Source organism: Equus quagga, chromosome 13 (assembly GCF_021613505.1).
Source record: "Equus quagga isolate Etosha38 chromosome 13, UCLA_HA_Equagga_1.0, whole genome shotgun sequence".
In the NCBI taxonomy this organism is placed as follows: domain Eukaryota; kingdom Metazoa; phylum Chordata; class Mammalia; order Perissodactyla; family Equidae; genus Equus; species Equus quagga.
In genome coordinates this window covers 99483645-99493240 of record NC_060279.1, presented here as the reverse complement: position 1 = coordinate 99493240, position 9596 = coordinate 99483645, and the positions used below count along the sequence as shown (strand labels likewise).

Sequence of the window (9596 nt, the reverse complement as noted above, 5' to 3'; positions counted from 1 at the left end):
GTAATGTTACTGTATTTCATCAAATTGAAGGCAATATTGGTTGAAAAAAAGGCATCCCAATTTCAGAAATGTTAAAATGCGAAGAGAATGGTCCATCTTGCAGGCTTACAGACTGTTGATAAACAGCTGCTGCACCAACCACCTCCCAAACTGACCTATTCAAATCCTGGGACACCCCCCCCCCCCACCCCAATTTCCCCTAATCCTAAAACTAAAGGGTTAATATCAGATCTAGCAGGGGGCTTCCAAGGTCCTGCTCCATCCCTGGCCTACATCTTCCCGGATGGCCAGTGCCCGTGCCTCATAGGCTGATAAATATTCTACATGATACTACAGGTTGCAAAGCTTTCCAATTCCTTTCCAGGCATGTATTTCTGTATCATCACGGCTGCGCAGAGCACTGAGTTCCCTGGATGTGTGGAATAATTTCCTGAGTATGTGAAGAGAGGGTGCGGAGGGCAGGGACAATAAGAGTGGGGACTGGGCAATTTGAGATCATAGCTTCAGCCCTCTCACCCCCTGGAGTGGGAGGAACCGAGGACCCATTGCCCAGAGAAGCCTGTTAGGATAGCAAACTTTAGACGAAATGTTGAGCATAGGTCATGAAAAAAAAGATGGTTATTTGAAGAAAGAGGGAAGATATCAACTCATCTGGGCCACGGCTTTAGGGCTTAAGTGATGCAAACTTCTTCCTTCACGCTCCTCTGGTAAGAAGCACAGAGTCCTGTCGTCTGGAGAAAGAAAAAGGAGATAGAAGGCTCCGGGCCTGTCTTGCAGCTTCCCAACACACGATTCGAGACTCATTCTTGCTTCCTTCTCTGACTCTTGATACACACGAAGATTCTTTATTCCCCCCAAACCGCCATAATACTGGGGTTGAGTCCCTCAGACACCAAGGAGCAGCTTGCATCCCTGGGAAAATGGCTGCATTTTGCCACAGCGCTTGCCTTCAGCTCTAGGGGCTGGATTCACTACTCTCTCTCCTGAACAGGGGGTGCACACACCAGAGATGCTCAAAGATTTATTGTTTAAATCACCTTAATAATTCTAATAGCAATAATGACATTAATACTAATAACTAGGTAAGAACTTTGTATATATCATTATCTCATTTGATTCTCAAAAAAGAAAACCATAAAAGGAAAGTGCAATGTTAAGTATTTTCCCCCATTTTACAGATGATGGAAACAAAGAGGTTAAGGTAACATCCAAAGTCACGCGCTTTGTGGGTGAAGGAGCCCGGCGTAGAACCGAGGTTTCTCTGACTCCGCGACGAGCCCTCCTTGAGTAAGCCGGCGTGGCCTTGAGCGGAGTCTGCTCCCGCTGTCTTCTCTGTAGGTCACACGGAGAAACACTTGTGAATTCTCATTACAAGACCAAGTCCGCCACGCTGGAGAATCTTGGTGCTGGGAACCTTCACTCTGAGACTGCAACTCCCGTCTTCTCTCCAAAGATCACTTTTTCAGGGATTCTCTAAGGCTATTGGGGGAAAGGAGGGAGCAGCAGGGGAGATTCACAGCCGTAGATCAGAGACCCTAGAAAACGCCGCCCGCGCAGCGCCATTATCGCACTCCGCAAACGGGCCCCGGCGCCGGCGCGCGCCCACCTCCAGGCGAGGCGCCACACGCAAGACGAAGGCTCAGGCTCCTTCCACCGAAGGACTTTCAGACACTCGCCCTCCTCCTGCGGCAAAGTCAGCCACTATTTGAGGCAGAGAAAGAAATGCTCCTATTCGCAAACACCGGGTTATCATTAGGTCACTAAGCGTTACCCAGTGGCACTCACGCCGGCAAGCCACAGTCGCACACCACCTCACCAGGCTGGTGACCGCGTTACAGGCGCAAGGCCGCAACGGTCTCCCTCACACACACGGTAACGCACGACACGGTCACGCGCAGGCGCCCACGAGCAAGCTATCACGGCCTCACACGTTCAACCCTCGTAGCAACACGTCACAAAGACACACGCTCTAAGCAGCACCCTGGAAGACACACCGGCGGACGGACACAGACCTGATAAACCGGGCACGCAGGGACACACCCTCACACGCAGCCCGGACACAGACGGACACACAGCCGCTGGCGGGCCCGCATAGGCCGGCCCCTCCGCAACAGCGCGTCGCAGCACCCAGCGGCCCGGGACCGCACAGACGCGCCTAGCCGACCCTAACACGGCTCCTACGCACGCTGCCGCGTCACCAGACCGCCTGGGCCGCAGTGGCCCCTGGGAAATGTAGTTGGGGGAAGGGGGAGGCCGGAAACGCTCGGGCGAAGGGCTCTGGGGCTGGTAGTTCAGGAGGGAGAAGCCGGCGCTTCGCGTTGTAACCCGCGCGAGGGGCGCCCGCCCCGCCCTGGAGCCGAAGCCCCGCCCCGCCGCGCCCCGCCCCGCCGCGCCCCGCCCTGGAGCCGAAGCCCCGCCCCGCCCCGCCGCGCCCCGCCCCGGAGCCGAAGCCCTGCCCCGCGGTCCCGCTCAGCCAGCTAGGGCTGCGCAGCGGCGTTCCCGCAAGGAGCGGGGGCGTAGCGGGAAGGGAAGGGACCGGGGCGCGGGGCAGCGGTGGAAAGGAGGAAGCTCCGTAGGGCGGGGAGGGAGGCTTCCAGAGACCCTCCCACCAGCAGAGCGCGAAGGTGCTGTGGTCAGGAAGCCCCAGAGCTGGGAGCATCGTCGTGGGAGAGGAGCGCTCTGGTGATGCTCGTCCGAGGGGAACAGCAAGCCAAGGGACCCGCAGATGATGTTAATTGTGGCAGCTCATTGCGTTATAACCGGGCTCAGAGGCTGTAAGATGAACTTTGGGACGCTCCGTTTCCCTAATATCACTCTGTCTCAGAGCAGGCAGAGCTGGAGAAAAAGACTTGTGAGTGCTGCGGACACAACGAAAATGTCTTCCTGGGGGAGGCGGAGCTCCTGGCTCCCAACTAGGAAGGGAGCCCTCGAGAAAACACTCACTCACTGTGCCCGGGCAACCCATGATGCAGGTACAGTCTTTTGTGGTGCTGGGCTCCTGGGGGACTGGAGGAGGGGGCATCTTGGGGGCTTCCAGCACCAGGGCCCACCAACCTTTACCCCTGGTGCCGCCCAAGGCAAAGCAATGGCTTCCTACGCCCAACACCCACACTATATGCCCAATTTTTCGGCAAGAATTAAGGGTATTCAATGTATGTCTTGGGACCAGAATAAGCTAAATACCTGGAGGGAAAGGATTTTCCCCGCAACGACATTGAGGAGGAGGGGCTCGCAATAGGGACCAATAAAAATTGGTCCAAATCATGGCACTTCTCAACCTTCATCATGGCGCAAACAGAAAATGGTAAAACTTGTATGGCACACTGGAGTTGTATAAGTTAGGGTGTAGATTAAGCTGATATAATAAAGACTTCAGAATACGGTGACCTAAATATCATATGTTCATCTCTCCCTCATGTAAGAGTCTGGGGGTGAGCAGTCTAGGACGTGGGATAGCTCTGCCTTCCTGAACAAGTAGTTTCCATCTTTGGGACAAAGGAGGATGTTAAAATTCTCAGTGTCTCCCAGCTGGCAGGGCAAAGGAAGGGGAGAGAAAGCGGGCACAGAAATAATGATCCCTTTGTTCACACGTCATTTGGTAAGTAAATTGGGCTTCATAAAAATTAAAAGCTTTTGTGCACCAAAGGATATTACAAGAAAATGAAAAGATAACCTACAGTAGGGAGAAAATATTTGCAAATTATGTATACCATAAGGGTTTAGTCTCCAAAATATAAAGAGTTATGTAGGAACTCTTTATGACTCAACAACAAAAAGACAAATAACCCAATTAAAATTTGGGCAAAGGACTTGAATAGACATTTCTGCAAAGAAGATATACAAATGACCAACAAGCCTACAAAAAGACCCTTAACATCATTAGTCATTAGGGAAATGCAAATCGAAACCACATAAGGTACCACTTGACATCCACTGGATGGCTATCATTAAAAAAGGAAAGTAAGTGTTAGTGTGAATTTAAAAAGGAAAGTAAATGTGGAAAAATTGGAAACCTTGTACACCGCTGGTGGGAATGTTAAACGCTTCAGCCACTATAGTAAACAGTTTGGCAGTTCCTCAAAGAGTTAAGTATAGAATTACCACTTGACTCAACAATTCCACTCCTGGCCTATACCCCAAAGAACTGAAATAAGTACGTGCATGTTCATGACAGCAATATTCACAACAGCCAAAACGTGTAACTATCCCAAATGGCCATCCACAAATCAACGGGTAAACAAATTGTGGCATATACACACAGGGGGATATTATTCAGCCATAGAAAGGGATGAAGCATGGATGAACCTGCAAAACATTATGCTCAAGAAGCCAGATACAAAGGTCACATGTTGTATGATTTCATTTATGAGAAATATCCAAAATAGATAAATCCATAGAGCTAGAATGCAGATATGTTGCTAGGGACTGAGGAGAGGGGCGAATGAGGAGAGACTGCTTAATGGGTACAGAGTTTTACTCAGGAGATGGAAACATTTCAGAACTAGACAGAGATAGTGGTTGTGCAACATTGTGAATGTACTAAAATGTTCACTTAAAAATGGCGAATTTCATACTATGTGAATTTCACCTCAATAATTATTTTTTAATTGGGGATGGTCTAAATACCCCAATTAAACAGCAGAAATTTTCAGACTGAATTTTTAAAACAATACCCAATTGTATGCTGCCTATGAGAAACCCATTTTAAATAGAAAGACAAAAATAGGTTAAAAGGATGAAAAAGATATGCTATGCTAATACTAATTAAGAGAAAGCTAGAAAGGGTATGTTAATATCAGACAAAGTAGACTTGGGAGCAAAGAATACTACCAGGGACAAAGAAGGTAGTTTTGTAATGAGAAGGGGATCACTTCAGAGTACGTAACAATCTCAAAGGTTTATGCATTTAATACAAGAGCTTCAAAACACATAAAACTGATAGAATCAAAAAAGAAATAGACAAATTCACAATCATGGCTAGAGATGTCAAAACCCCCCTCTCAAAAAAATTAGACAGAGATAGTAGACTTGAACAAACAAATTAATGCAACAGAATAGGAAATACATGAATGTACCCAAAACACATCTGGTAACTTGGTATATGCTAAAGGTGACATTTCAAACAAGTGGGAAAAGATGGATTATTTGTGAATGGATCTGAGAAATGGGGTGGCCATATGGGGTAAAATTAGGTTTTTGCACAAAAAGCTTAAATGTAAAAAAATGAAAACACAAAAGTAACAGGAGAAATCATGGGAAAAATTTTAAATTATCTCAAGATGCAGAGGGCCTTTGAAACATGCATCAAAACTCAGATGCCTTAAAAGAAAATATTGGTAAATTAGATAACATAAAAAGCAATTTTGCATAGCAAAAGAGGACTGTAAACAAATTCAAAAAACAAATAAACTGGAAAAAAGTATTTGCCAATCATATCATAAGATGCTAATTTCCATACTATATAAGTAAAAGGTCACTTTTCAACTGAATATTGAGCAAGAGATATAAACAGTTCATAGAAAAGAAGTCCAGACTCATTTATAATAAGAAAAAGGCTACACTGGGATATCATTTTCCAACTCTCAGATTAATAAAGATCCAATAGTCTTATGGCTTGACCTAATAGATGAGAAATTTATACCCCAAAGCTCAGAAAACATAGACTTTTTAAATTTACCTGTAACAGTTATGAAAACTGATCACATATGAGGCTATAAAAGAATCAATACAAATGTCTGACTATAATGCAGTAGCATCAAAAACCAATAAAAAGATAGCCAAGACTTTTGAGTTAAAGGAGAGCACCTAAAGTAAATTACAAAATATGGAAATGAATAATAACAAAAACACTAAATGCCAGAATTGTAGGACACAACTTATGTAGTAGAGGGAAATGTACAGCTTTAAGTACCTTTATCAGGAACAACAAAAAACTAAATTCTCAATTCAAAAATGTAGATTAAGAGGGATAGAGTACACTCAAAGAATTAAATTATAAACATAAAGAGCAGAAATCTATTGAGAATTAGGAGAAATAAGAGAAGAGGATAACAAAACCAAGAGATAGGTTTTTTAAAAGATCAATAATCAGTAAGTTATATGAACTTCTGTCAAGGCAGATAAAAAGAGCAAAGATGCAAATATGAAAATGAGTAAGAAACCAAATGAAGTCAGAAGAAGAATAAAAGAATCTTATGAATCACTATTTGCAACCAAATTTGACAATCTAGACAAAATGAATACATTTCTAAAAAATATAAAATACCAAAATTGGCACAAGAACAAAAAATTTGAATAAATCTGATAAATTGAAATGGTATAAAAACATCCCCTCAAAAGGAGAAAAAGCCTAAAGAACAATTTTAATCAAACTTTTATGAATGGATTTGATGACCTATTTGATAAGAGATAAATGAGGAAAAACACTGATAAAAAGAGAGTCCAAATGACTGAGCAGTATGTGGAGATATGCTCCAAGTCACCGGTAGTCAAGAATAATGCAAACTAAAACATCCAAGGAAGATAATATCAAGTGTTTACAAGGACGGAGCAAGAGGTGCTGCTGGTGAGAATGGAAACAGTTGTAGCTACTGTAGACAATAATCTGGTTGTACCTAGTAAAACCGTGCAAAAAAACCTTTGCCCAATATTCCAGGGTAAATATTCTAATCTGGTTCAGGTCCACAACGGGACACATACTAGGATGTTCTTTGTGGCAGCCAGGAGTGTATCCATCACTGCAGGAAAGAATAAGTAGAAAGTAGTAAATATATACTATGAATTACTAAGCAAATCTTAGAAGCAATGAATAGCATTACAGCACTGTGCACAGAGGCACAGGATAGATCTAAAAAACGGTGCTGAGGAGAAACAAAAATGACACTTTTATAGCATAATACCATAAATGTAAATTTCAAACACGCGTCTTATTTGATAAGGGATATACACACATTTAAGGATGCATACCAAACATACCTGTGTGTATACCTATGGGGGAGAATAGGAAAGAACGAAGAAACAAGTGTTCGACTAAATAATTTTGATAATGTACTATGAATTGAGGTCCAAAAATATAAATGCAAATTTTAAAAACCAAGAGCCATACTCTTCATGGCCTCTATCTTAATAGAAGGCAGAGTTCTAACAGCCTCAAATATCCGAACAGTCTGACCGACTCTGGAGCCGCAGTTCCCATCCCAGCATCAGAGAGCAGGGCTGGGAGCGCGCTGTTTCAGACTCCGTCCATATACTGGGAGGCAGGACACAGGCGCTGAAGTTACAGTTCTGTCTCCCATGAGCAGCTGGCTCTCAGGCATGCAATTCAACTTCCTGATTGATTTCATCCTTAATAACTGCCATGTTAACTGTTTACAGATATTAGATCCTTTCAAGGAATCCTCAAAAAAAACTTGAAAGGCTGGAATTTCAGTTTTCCAGATAACTACACTGAGCCTGAGACAAGTATAATCACCTTTTCCGGTTCTCCTAACTAAAGAAGCTGACATCCATATGAAGGTCTAACTCCAATACCTACACTTGTGCCAATAATCAAAAGAGCGGATACTTCCACACTTTCTGGAAGAATACGTGAGGAATTACCAGGCAAATGCCTTCAGGAAAGCTGACCAGGAGGGTGACTCATTCCCCTGTCACTAAAGTACCCTCACCTCATGGCTTCAAGGACTCTGCTTTCCTCCACCATATAATCTACTGTCTCCCTGTCTTGAGCCTAATGAATAAAGCAGAAGATCTTAGGAGGGTACAGCAAATTAATATGCTAAGTAAGAACTAGAAATAAATGTGAAATCATGTCCTAAAAAGGAAACATTTTTCCAGCTGTCTCTAAAAGGGACCCAATCATAATGGCAGCAATTTTGCCCAAAATTTATGTGCAGTCCTAGCATCCAAATATAGTAACTACTAAAAGACTGCAGGACTCTGCACACAAAGCTTTGCATTGTTTGCTCAGGAAGAGAGGTCCGAAAGACATTTAAAAAGAAAGCAAGCCTTCTGTAGGGGAGAGAACAAGTGGAATTATGACGTATCTGAAGAAGCTTGGCCACACCTCCTTTTCACTTATCAACTGAGGCAGTGTCAAATTATCATTAATTTTCAAATGGTCATTTTTTTAAGTTACTGAAACAATGTTTTACAAATCCTGGCACAACTTCTGGTTTTATAAAGGGTAACTAATACCTACTTCTTATTACAGTGAACTGTACTGTGAAGTTGGGCCATTTTATTCTTGGGCAACAGAAATGACAGAAAACAGAAAATAGAGTATAAAGGAAAATGCTGTCTTACTTCAGACTCTTTCCAAGTCTAGCTAGCAAGACCTTTTACTGAGAAAAATGTTTTCCTTTCTTAAAAGGGAAACTTCTATTTCTGATTTCATATCCTTTTTTTTTAGATTTTATTTTTCCTTTTTCTCCCCAAAGCCCCCCAGTACACAGTTGTGTATTTTTAGTTGTGGGTCCTTCTAGTTGTTGCATGTGGGATGCCACCTCAGCATGGCTTGACAAGCTGTGCCACGTCCGCGCCCAGGATCTGAACTGGCAAAACCCTGGGCCACCGAAGTGGAGTGTGCGAACTTAACCACTCGGCCACGGGGCCAGCCCTCATATCCTCTTTTGAATATATATGCTTGTTTTCTCCCGCCCTAAATTCCTTGGAAGGTAGCTAACTTCATGAGTTTGGGCAGGAAACACTGAGGATGGGTCCGGAACATCCTATTATTGCAGAAAGTAAGGATGCTTGCACAGATGTCAGAGCAGTACTGAAGGGAGCAAGGAGCTAGCTTAAAGTGGCCCCAGTGGCTAAGTTCTGACAACTTGAGCATCAAAAATGTATACATTTTAATTAATTACAATGTGTTAAGGGGCCGGCCCGGTGGCACAGTGGTTAAGTGTGCACGTTTTGCTTTGGCGGCCCAGGGTCTGCCAGTTTGGAACCCAGGTGTGGACATGGCACCACTTGGCGAACCATGCTGTTGCAGGCGTCCCACATATAAAGTACAGGAAGATGGGCACAGATGTTAGCTCAGGACCAGTCTTCCTCAGCAAAAAGAGGAAGACTGGCAGCAGATGTTAGCTCAGGGCTAATCTTCCTCAAAAAAAAGAAAAAATATGTGTTAAGATTGGAAAAGGTCATGAATTTCTGAGATTACAAAGAAAAATGTTAAAATGTAATTCACAAATACATAGATATAATAAAATATGGGAATGAATTTCGTAAGTACAAAGTATAAAATATATGTATTTACATCTATGGATTACATATACATACACATATATGGATTTCCTTCTCATGGGGTATAGGAGGCATGTAAATGTGTGTCTATATATGCAGTGTGGATAGGTGGGTCTCTTCTCTCTCCCAGTTCTTTAATCAAAAGTCAAGCTCCAAAGAGGCCTTCTCTGGCCATACAATCTAAAGTATCAACCTGGTCCCCTATGTCGTCCTTCCTCTTTTTCTCCTTAGAATTTACTCTCTTACATTTATATATTTTACTGATACATACTTTCTATTGTTTGTCTTCCTCATTAGAACTTAGCTGCACAAAGGCAGGGAGTTTTGTCTGTTTAGCTCACTCTGTA

General features: G+C 43.4%; 1 long non-coding RNA gene across 1 annotated transcript; it reads right to left on the bottom strand.

Moving 5' to 3' along the window:
• Positions 1-1008: 1008 nt before the first annotated feature.
• On the bottom strand, positions 1009-2192 carry LOC124249869 (uncharacterized). The gene is made up of 2 exons (XR_006891477.1): positions 2013-2192; positions 1009-1701 (listed from the first exon to the last, which is right to left on the bottom strand). It is a non-coding gene; the product is annotated as an uncharacterized LOC124249869 (long non-coding RNA).
• Between the last annotated feature and the right edge of the window lie 7404 nt (positions 2193-9596).